Source organism: Panthera tigris, chromosome X, assembly GCF_018350195.1.
Source record: "Panthera tigris isolate Pti1 chromosome X, P.tigris_Pti1_mat1.1, whole genome shotgun sequence".
Lineage (NCBI taxonomy): Eukaryota > Metazoa > Chordata > Mammalia > Carnivora > Felidae > Panthera > Panthera tigris.
Genome location: NC_056677.1, coordinates 97,027,394 through 97,038,854, shown reverse-complemented (window position 1 = coordinate 97,038,854; position 11,461 = coordinate 97,027,394). Strand labels below are relative to the sequence as shown.

The window sequence follows — 11,461 nt, the reverse complement described above, 5'->3', positions numbered from 1 at the left end:
TATCTATCTACCCATTTATTTATTTATTTATTTATTTATTTATTTATTTTCTTCATGACCTTGGGTTAGGCAAAGTCTTTTTATTTTATTATTATTATTATTATTATTTTATTATTATTATTATTATTATTATTATTTTAGAGAGAGAGCATGCAAGCAAGCAGGGAAGAGGGGCAGAGGGAGAGACAGAGAATCTTGAGCAGGCTCCATTCTCGGTGCAGAGCTCAATCCTGATGCAGGGCTCAGTCCCACGATTGATCCTGGGATCATGACCGGAGCCGAAATGTAGAGTCGAACGCTCAACCGATTGAGCCACCCAGGCGTCCCAGAAAAGAAGATTCTCAAACACGCTCCTCCCTTTGTGTAAAACCTTGGGACATCCGCGTACATGATCCCCCCCACACACACACACCGGAAAATGTCCATGCCCTAATCCTTGGGATGGATGAATATGTCACCTTACATAGTAAAAGGCACTTTTCAGGGGCAGTGAAGTTAAGGATATTGAGATGGGGAGAATGTCCTGAATTATCCTGGTGGGCCCGATCTAACGACAGACTTCATATAAGAGAGAAGCAGGAGAGTACGAGTCAGAGAAGGTGATGAGCCTGTGGAAGCAGACTGAGGTCAGAGAGTGTGAAAGAGAATCTAAAGATGCTCTGTGCTGGTTTTGAAGATGGACGGGGTGGGGCATGAGCCAAGGAATGCAGGCGGCCTCCAGAAGCTGGAAAATGGCTGCTTTTAGACTTCGGAGCTCCAGAACCGTTAAGGTAATAGATTCGTGTTGTTTTAAGCCATAAAGTTTGCAGTAATTTGTTATAGCAACAACAGAAAACTACTATACTGACAGTGGACAAGTGACATGATCAGGGATGGGAAGCTGGGGGCTATTGTAGGATAGGGAGGAGCGTGGCCTCCGCTCAAAACATGAGACTCTCCAGTCCGGGAAGGCGAAACCTGACAGGAGACTGGCTCAAAGACTAGGCCACCGCTGTCTGATAGAACCATCCGTGATGATGGAAACGTGCTATATCTGCGCTCTCCAGGATGGAAGCCCCTCGCCACAGGGGACTGCCAAGAACTTGAAATGTGGCCAGTGCTACTGAGGCCCTGAATTTGTAATTTGATTTACTCATTTAATTCATATTTAAGTTGTAAAAGCCACACGCAGCCAGTGGTGACGATATTAAACAGAGTGGGTCCCCACCATGGAAAAGAGTGTGGATAAGGGGGAACACACACTTATTCCTTAACGTCCTCAGTGCCGGAAATCTAGCCTGCCCCAAATAGCTTAGATCAAATTAAAGAGCCACCGATTCTTCTCTGGAGATCAGATTTCTCATAACCTCTGCCATAATGTAACCACAAACCTACAAGAGGAAGAAAAAGCATCGAAACGGCATATAAAATTGCTATCGTGAAACCCATAAACTTCACAGGAGATGCAGGGTGTCCAGTCCTCGGTCAAGAAACCGTATATTAGAAGAACCTACAGTAAGCTCTGACATCGCAGTCTCCGACACCAAAAAGTAAAGATGGAAGTTGAGGCAGATAGGATTTCAAAAGCACAGAGATCTGGGACCCATTTAATAGAGAAAGACATATTCTTACATGCCTCAGAGGTCCAGGGCAAAAGCAGATGGTCACAATGCACACTCTGAGTCATAAGACAAAGTTATATTCTGTTCTGAATCAGCCGTTTGAGAATGCAAAGCAGTGAATGATGTAATCTTAGGGAGGGAGGGAGGGAGGAAGGAAGGAAGGAAGGAAGGAAAGGAAGGAAGGAAGGAAGGAAGGAAGGAAGGAAGGAAGGAAGGAAGGAAAGGAAAGGAAGAAGGAAGGAAGGAAGGAAGAAAGAAAGGAAGGAAGAAAGAAAAGGGAGGGAAGGAAGGAAGGAGGGAACAAAGAAAAGAAAGAAAGAAAGAAAGAAAGAAAGAAAGAAAGAAAGAGAAAGAAAGAAAAAAAGAAAGAAAGAAAGAGAGAGAGAGAGAGAGAAAGAAGGAAGGAAGGAAGGGGGGAAGGGGGGAAGGGGGGAAGGGAAGAAGGGAGGGAGGGAAGGAGGAAGGAAGGAAGGAAGGAAGGAAGGAAGGAAGGAAGGAAATCAACAGAGAAAATGGGTAAATGCAAAACAAGACAAAAAACTAGCTCTCCACTCTCATGCAAAACCTACACTCCAGCTTCTTGTCACTGTCACTTACCAGGACTGATCTGTGCCAGGGCCGATCACTCACTTCAAGTACTCACTTACCATTACCATCAACACCGTTCCTCACCTTATCCTTCTAAGTCACCTGCCATACAACTTCCAAATCGGGATCGGTGCGATCATCCACCACCACCGTTTCTCTTTCCAGGCTGTCGGGCCCTGCGGGGAGGAAATAACACAGTGGTATAGGCAGGATCATCTTGAAAAGAAGGATCTCTGTGAAATATCACGTAGCTTTTAAATGTACAAGAAATCTGTATGGAAATACGGAAATAAGCCATATTGGCATATTGGCATATTTCCGTATTTGGAATACGGAAATATGGAAAACTATTCAAGGCCCATTAAATAAAAAAGCAAGTGACAATGGGGCGCTTGGGTGGTTCTGTCGGTTGAGCGTCTGACTTTGGCTCAGGTCGCTGCTGTCAGTCTGGAGCCTGCTTCGGATCCTCTGTCCCCCTTTCTCTCTGCCTGTCCCTCGCTCACGCTCTCTCTCTCAAATAAGTAAACCTTTAAAAAAAAAAAAAAGTAAGTGATAGCAAACCGCCCAGTGGGGATGGAAAATGGTACAGTGACTTTGGAAAACCGCCTGGCAGCTGCTCAGAGTGTCAAACATAGACGATTCCGTTCCCAGGAATATACTCAAGAGACGTGAAAATACGTGTCCACATAAACACTTGGAATTGAACATTCATAACAACATCCTTCATAACGGCCAACAGGGGGAACAACCCATCATCCACCCACCGCTGAATGGCTAAACACAATGCGGTCTTATCCATACAGTGAAATATTACGTGGCAATAAAAAGAATGAAGTTGTGATTTACAGTACAACATAAATGAACCCTGAAAACACCATGCGAAGTGAAAGAGGCCGGTCGCAAAAGACGTGTTCTATGCTTCCATTTATATTAAAGCCCGGAACAGGCAAATCCGTAAAAACAGAAAGGAGATCGGTGCTTGCTTAGGGTTGGGGGCGAGGAGTCTGGTGACAGGCAGGGAGAGTGAGAAGATTCAGGGCTTCTTCTTGAGATGATGAAAATGTTCTAAAAATGGACTATGGTGGTGGTTGCACATATCTGGGAAGATACTAAAAAACCATACACTTTTCTATGCGCGAATTGTACGTTATGTGGATTATAGCTCAAGAAAGCTGTTGTTTTAAAAAAAAAAAAGCAAGGGGTAGAATAAATGCATGTACTCTGAGCTCATTTATATTAAAACCACAAAACTACATATGCATGTAATATAAACATTTGTGAATGTATGTAAATATACAGAAGAGGATTTGGAAGGCTACCCGCCCATCTGCTAGCACGGGTTACTTCTGGAGAGGGAAGCGGGACTGCCTTCTGTAACATCACACTTCCCTGTTTCTCCTCCCACCACTCCCGTTGTTTCTTCAACTTGCTTTTCTAAGCAGTCCTTCCTCTGCCCACCCCTTTGGAATCTCATTTCACTCTTCAGGCTCTCCCCGAAGCCACGCTAACGAAGACCGTATGTTCCCCGTGGCTTCGACAACCTCCATCCAGGCCCTGACCCATTCGGTCCACAGGTACCCACTGAGCACCTGCCGGGGCCTGTGCTAGGACCTTTGGCTGCCTCCCCTCCTTCAGCTGCCATCCCTCACCCAGCAAATTCCACCGGTCTCCTCAATTAACGTATTCCTCTCTCTTTCCTTCTCTCCTTGTCCTCGGCCTCCTCCGGCCTCCCGTGTAACCCGAGCCACCACTGTCTCTCCTGGATCAGCGCAAGTCTCCTCCCTGGCCTCCCTGCCCACACAGGCCATTCTCCACACGGCAGCCAGAGCCAACTTTTAAATATTTAAATCATGCCATATCTGGCTCCCTGCTTCAAAACTCTCCAAGAGCTTTCAGTTGTACTGAGTATAACATCTAAGCTCTTTACTCTGACCGAGTAAGATAGAGCCTTTGTCTGAATCTCTAATCTTATGTCATCATGCTATCCTTGTTCGCTATGCTCCTAGAATTTGTTTCCTCTTTTTTTTTTTTTTAAGTTTATTTATTTTGAGAGAGAGCGAGGCGGGGAGGGGCAGAGAGTGTCCGTGCAGAGCCCCATGCGGGGCTCAAACTCATATGAACCACGAGATGAGCCGAAGTCGGATGCTTAACCGACTGAGCCACCCAGGTGCCCCGATTTTGTTCTCTCTTGAGAGCCTTTGCATTTGCAAAGTGCAAAACTGATCCACATCTCTGCTCCAATGTCAGCTCCTCCGAGAGGCCTTCCCTGGCCATCTTGACTAAGTAGGGCCCCGACCCCGGTCAGTGTCTCATCACATCACCCTGTTTTATTATCTCCCTTACTATCAATCTGGAATTCTTTCATTTATTGGTTTGCTTGTTTATTGTGTGCCTTCCCCACCAGTCAAAGATAAACTCCATGAGAGAGGTGACTCTATCTGCCTGGTCCCTACTGAATCCCTAGCGTTCAACACAGGACCCGGCAGGTGCTCAGTGGGTATCTGTGGAACGAATGGGCCAGGGTCTGGATGGAGGTTGCTGAAGCCACGGGGAACGTATGGTCTTAGTTAGCGTCACTTCAGGGAGAGCCTGGAGAGTGAAATGAGATTCTAAAGGGGTAGGCAGAGGAAGGACTGCCTACAAAAGCGAGCTGAAGAAACAACCAGAGCGTTTGACCCCCAGGTTGTTAGCTTAAGCAACTAGACAGACGGTGGGTACCATTCACTGAGAATGTAAGACTAGGGGAGGGGTGAGTGGGGGTGGGGACTGATTCAAGAACTGAGTTTTAGAAACGGTAAATGTGACACGTGCATTAGTTATCCAACTGGGAATCCTAAGTAGCTGGCTGCATATAGAAGTCTAGACCGGGGCGCCTGGGTGGTTCAGTTGGTTGAGCATCTGACTCTTGATTTCAATTCAGATCATCTGACTCTTGGTTTCAATTCAGATCATGATCCCAGAATGGTGGGATCGAGCCCCGCATGGGGCTCCATAGAACCTGCTTAAGATTCTTTCTTTCTCCCTCTGCCCCTCTCCCTCTCTCTCTCAAATAAATAAAATGGAAAAAAAAAACTAAGAAAAAAAAAAGAAGTCTAGACCTTAGTGAGGTGGTGAGTGCTAGAGAGATTGAAAATTGAAATTCATCAGCCTAAAGGACTGAGAGCAGTGGAGATAACCTCAGAAGAAAGTGGAGAATGGGCGGAGAAAATGAGGGTCTGATGCAGAGTTTAAGATCTCCTGCATTTTTTTTTAAGTTTATTTATTTTTGAGAGAGCGCGAGCAGGGGAGGGACAGAGAGAGAGGGGGACAGAGGATCCGAAGCAGGCTCCGTGCCGACAGCAGCAAGCCCGGCGAGGGGCTCGAACCCACGAACCTCGAGATCGTGACCTGAGCCGAAGCAGGACACTCAACCGACTGAGCCACCCAGGTGTCCCAAGATCTCCTGCATTCACACCTCCAGTCCCAACCTCTTTCTTCCATGAGTTCCAGAGCCACTACCACACCACCTTATATTCACCCAACATGTCCTGAAATGACTGCATAGACTCTCTCTCCAAAAGTGGTCCTCCTTCCGTATCCTCTACCACTTATTCGTCAGCTGATCGGGTCTCTTCTTAACATCTACGGGGCCGTTCCCCACCTTTCTGTCCCTGCAATACTTACTTCACCTCCTCAATCTCATCATCTGCTACCTGGAACTCTACAATCATCTCTTGGTCGCTATGTCTGCCGCCGACCTTGCCCCCCACTGCCGCCACTGGGGTCCTTTTAAAGCGCCTTGATTGTGGTACTTCCCTAGTTAAACCCCCTTGAGGGTTTCCTGTTGTTCAAAATAAAGTACAAATTCCTTTTTTTTTTTTTTTTTTTTTTTTAGTTTATTTGAGAGAGAGAGAGAGAGAGAGAGAGTGCACGGGAGGGGCAGAGAGAGACAGGGAAAGAGAGAATCCCAAGCAGGTTCCACACTGCCCATGCAGAGCCCGTCGTGGGGCTTGAACCCATGAACTTCAAGATCTTGACCTGAACCAAAACCCAGAGTCGGACGCTTAACCAAAGGAGTCACCCAGGCGCCCCTAAAGTACAAATGTCTAAGCCCAAAACGTAAAAGGTTTTCAGGACCTGCTCCCTACTGACCTTTCCGACCTTATCTTCCATTTACTCCCTTGGCCTTGTATCCGAGCCTTACCGATCTATCAGTGGCCTTCACTCCTCTAGACCCACGATCCTTGTTTCTGTCCGCAAACATGTACTTGCCATGCACCCCCACTGCCACCTGTTCTCCAGTTCCATGGAGCTTCCAGACTGCTCTCCAACCAAGCCAACTTGATCTCTTCTTTCTTGATTCCCCCTCAGCGGCCTGTGCACACTCCATCTTTATCGTCGGTGACACCGTATTGGATTTAGACGTTTGTGTGTCTTTCCCTCTCTGCTAGCCTGCAAGCATAATGAGGGCAGGGAGGGCACTTACTCATCTCGGTTTTTCTAGCGCCTGACACAGTCTCTAGCATATCGTGATCACATCAGCCAATCTTTATCAAGTGCTCATTAGCGCCAAGTAATTCCGGAAGCGCTTTGCACGTATTGGTTCTTTACAGCAGCCCTAAAGACGGGTACTATCATGATGCCCAACTGACAAATCTGGATATAGCGACAGAGAGGTGAAGTAACTTGCCCAAGGCCACACAGCTAGTAAGTAGCAGATACAAGCGCAGGGTCTGTGCCTGTAATCACCCGCCTCTCAGTACGGATTCAGGAAAGGCCCGTTCAATGAATGGGGGAATTGGGAATGTGGGGCATATGACTTTTTTCATGTTGTTACCCTGACCTTGCCTATTTCATCTTTTCTTTCATTTTAAAATCTCATTTCGTTCAAAGCTCAGACACAATAAAGTCCTGAAATCAAATAACGGATCTTCTGCTGTGGCGCTCCAGGGAGTCAAGGAGGGCAAACGCCATTATCCTCATACCCCTAGGCATGAGCAAGGGAGGTTGATTTATTGGCGTTCTGTGACTAGGGCCAAAGCACAGGAAAATAAGGTAGGAGTAAACCTCATAACACCCTGCCACCGAAAACATCATAAAAGCGACCATTTCCTGAGCGCTCCAGGGACGCCAGGCACTTCGTTTAGAGTCCTACGTGGATGGGCTCATTTCATCTTGCCAACAGCCCCTCTGTGATGTCGGCGCTGTTGTGATCTCCATCTCACGGATGGGAAAATAAGCCCCGGGAGGGTAGGTGACTCGCCCAAGGTTGCAGGGGTGGTAAATGGCAACGCAGCACTCGGCCGGCACCGTCCAACGGCATGCAGTCTGCGCCATGAACCACGGTGACAGACGACTTCCGCTCGCCTGGGCCAACCGTGACTCCAGAGCTGCCCCTCCCCCATCAGATAACCGCTGGCCACGTGTGCCTCGGTGCATCTGAATTAATTAAAGGCAAATGAAACCTCAAACTCAGTTCCTTGGTCACGCTAGTCACGTCTCAAGTCCTCAAAAGCCCCGTGCGGCTAATGAGCACCCTGTTGGAGAACACGGACGAAGACCATCTCCCTCAAGACAGAAAGTCTTCTAGGACGGTGATGGGCTACAGCGTGCTCTCTCTGATGCGGCAGCTCCACAAGCTTCTCCCGGGTTCCGAAGCCTTCTCTCCACTCTGCCAGTTGGGCTCCTCTCCCTTCGGAGCCCTGGGGAATCTCTGAGATGTACGGGAAGGTAAGAACTTTCAGTACCGTCCCCTCCATCGTGCGACTCCTTGGCAACATCGCCCTTTCCACCCGCTGCCCACGATTCGTCCTCGTGCCCCGGCCCGTCTGCCCCCTTCTCTCTCTGCTTCTGGGCATGCAGAGGTCCTGTGGTTATTCGTTCTCATTCTGCCCCCAACGCAGATGATTGGGTGGGGGCCACACACTTCACAGCCACAAGTGCGGAAGGTCCCCCAGAAGCAGAGATCCCGGACTGCTGTCCGCAGCCCCGCCCTCCAGAGGGGAGGGCGCACCCCAACTCTGGTCCGGCTGGCCTGAGAGCAGCTGGCCGCCGAGGTGCAGCCTCGGGGGGCCGCTGTGACTCCAATGTGATTTGGGGGCTAGTAAAAGAGACCTGGAGCCCTTTTTAAAATCCCGAGTTACCCGATGCAGATGAAATGTGGTAGGATGCGAGAGGGCAGGCGGGTTATGATCTGCTCTGCACATAGGGATGGGTGGAGAAGAAAGGAGACAGAGCACCCCAGGGATAGCAGAGCTAACGAAGACTCACTCACTCACCCACGGTCGTGGAGAACGACATGGCAGGTTCTTAAAGCCAGCCGAAAATCCGAAAGGCACTCTGGAATACATTACGTGACCTATCCACGCCCTTCCTCTGAATCCCAGGAGACTTATGCCTCTAATTCACTTTTCTCAGCTTGACATTAAAATGGGTAAATATTAGGGCGCCCGTGGCTCAGTCGGTGAAGCGTGCGACTCTTGATTTCGGCTCAGGTCATGATCTCACGGTTCGTGGGTTTGAGCCCCGCATCCGGCTCTGTGGCGACAGCGCTCAGCCTGCTTGGGATTCTCTCTCTCTCCCTCTCTCTCTCTCTGTGCCCCTTCCCCACTCATGCTTTTTTTCTCTCTCAAAATAAACATTCAAAATATATTTTAAAAAATAAGTATATAAATAAAATGGGTAGATATTTACCAAGCTGATTCTAACTGATGGCTAGAGGAGGTGGGCAAGCGCGTGTAGACTGAGAAGGGTAGAGACAGCCTGGAATGATCGATTCGCCATGGAAAATCTTAATGTAGGTATTTGAGAGTCAACCATACACCAAAGAGGGATTCTGCCTGTCCAGGCAGCTAAAGAGTTGAGCCAGCCAAAACTTTTCTTGGAGGCCCACACCAAAGGTGTGTTAAATAGTCCAGTCTGGGGTCTCAAGCTAGATATCTCTCAGTCCATACTGCATCCAGCCACGTGGTATGAGGTGGCCAAAGTCAGAGGCGCCCCGCAGATTTCCAAAGGATTCTGATGCAGAAGCAACTTTCAGTCTGGTCCGTGCCACTTGACAATGAGCCGCGGCAGGGAAACGAAGGCTGGGAAGGCTCTGCCCCCATCCCTGTGACGTGCGGGCCATGCTACCTCTGAAAACACGGCTGTAAAACGGGGACAGTAAGCAACATTCAGGGTTCTGATTCAGTCGTGCTTGCGGTGGTGATAGCAGAGTGATGATGGAGCATGCAAAGCACTAGGGGCCAGAAGACAGAATCAATGTTCCTGAAAGCCAGAGTACTCGCTGGAGACGTTTATTGGTTTCTGTCTTCCCTCTGAAGGGGAGAAAGTAGGTCAGCACACTCAAAGAACTGTGACCAGGAACAGTGGGTCTGAGAGGGAGTCACTCGCTGAGCCCTGCCAAGATGAAACAGTTGGAGACACGCCTTTCATTTTAGGGCATTTGGCTGAGGTCACTTGGCTTTGGGGGAAACTCGGGCTGCCGATCCCCTGGTGGGTATTCTCCGCAGGTCCCAGGAGCTGGGTGCAAGGGGAGGCTCGCATTTTAAAAAAACCAACATCTAAATGGTTGGCAAGCACAGGAATGTTTATGAGCAAACTGTGTGCCTACTTTGGCTCTCAGACAAGGTGGACAAGGCTCGGGGCAGCCTGGCTAAATATAGACGGCACAGGGGGGCCTGAGAAGCAGGAGAGCTGGGTTTCATTTCCAGGTCTCTCCGTTAACCTTGGGGCACACTCCCTGGGTCCCTTCCTTTCATACGCTGACTCGTCCTTAGTAAGGCAGGGCTATGGAGTAAGTGTTCCCGGGCCTAGAGAACAGTTCCCACTGTCTGCCATGTTTTCTCGCCTCACCTTCCCTCGAAAGATCCGAGTCCGGGGAAGAGACTGGTTGTGACCAGGTAGAAGGCGGAAGAGGCGATATGCTTGTGGCAACAGTACGCGGCCACGGTGACCCACTGGGAGCCACGAGTCCTCCTGGACTAACCAAGGGGGTTGCCTAACCAGAGCCAGAGGGAGGCTAGCCCTCCTCCGAACTGGTCACGGAGCCCGAGAGGCCGAGCCCAAGGAAGCGACTGTGTACTTCCTGCGTCAACACCCTGGGCCCCGCTCCCGTGCCTGGACACTTGGCACTACGAGTCAGTGCGTCCCTGTGTGGCGGGAGCTACCATCTTCTTCCGATTGTAATACTGACGAGTGTTTATTTTACGAAGTTAGATCACAGAGGAGACTATAAAGTAGAAAAATAAAAATCACTACACCCCCACCACCTAAATATTACCACTACGAACAGCCTAGATGTAAGCTAAAGTAATCAGGCCCGGATTCGGGCCCCGGCGCTCTTGCTTACTCACAGTGTGACCTTGGATGAGTTATATAAACTTTCGGAACCTCAGTTTTCTTGTCTGCAAAATGGCATCATACTCCTCACCGGTGGTCAAGTATTGCGAGGATGACAGAACCCAGGTAAAGAGGGCTAGGAGTCCCCGGCAAATAGTAAGCGACCGATACCTGTTGGCCGTCATCATCATTGTCATTATTTTACGTGCCTGTGTTCAAAACCGTCACACGGATGCATCGTATTTCATTTGGGAATCGTTCGACTTCCCGACTGGCAAGCGCGTCTATTGTTTCAAAGCTGCGGCAAGAACATCCATCCTCGTACATATATCGTCTCGAACGTCTCTGATCGAGCCCTCAACATAAACTTCCCAGAACTGAGTTTACGGGGTAAAAAAGAAAGCAGGAAAATTTTTCAGGCCCGTGTTACAGACCACAAAGTGGCCCGCTGGCAAGACCGTACTCTATGTTGCTCCCAGCGGGGCACACAAGTGCCCATCTCTTCATACTTCCGTCAACACTGAGTAATAACGTCTTTTCGAATCTTTGCCAATTTGATAAGGGGAAAATGGTGTTGTTTTCACTCACAGGACTTGGATTAAAAGAAATGACACGCGTCGTAAGCTAGCCCTCTATTAAACTTATACAGGAATTCACTTGTTCGACGGCAAAATCTGTGACAAAGTCTTAGGAGATCCTGAAATGAAAACGCACGGGGACATGTGCATAAAAAGAATTCACATCTGAGGGGCGCCTGGGCGGCTCAGTCGGTTAAGCGTCAACTCTTGATTTCCGCTCGGGTCATGATGTCACAGTTCATAGGTTTGAGAGCCCTACGCTGGGCTTTGCACTGATAGCATGGAGCCTGCTTGGGATTCTCTCCCTCTCTCTCTGTCAAAATAAATAAATAAACTTAAAAAAAAAGAATTCACGTTTAAGTAGTTGATATACTC

At 48.8% G+C, this 11,461-nt stretch overlaps 1 long non-coding RNA gene across 1 annotated transcript in view; it reads right to left on the bottom strand.

Moving 5' to 3' along the window:
• Positions 1-2,160: 2,160 nt before the first annotated feature.
• The window catches only part of LOC102968604, a 38,210-nt gene continuing 28,909 nt past the window's right edge, over positions 2,161-11,461 (bottom strand). Inside the window, exon 3 of the long non-coding RNA XR_006213492.1 lies at positions 2,161-2,365. This is a non-coding gene — a long non-coding RNA (uncharacterized LOC102968604). The remainder of the gene's footprint in view (positions 2,366-11,461) is intronic.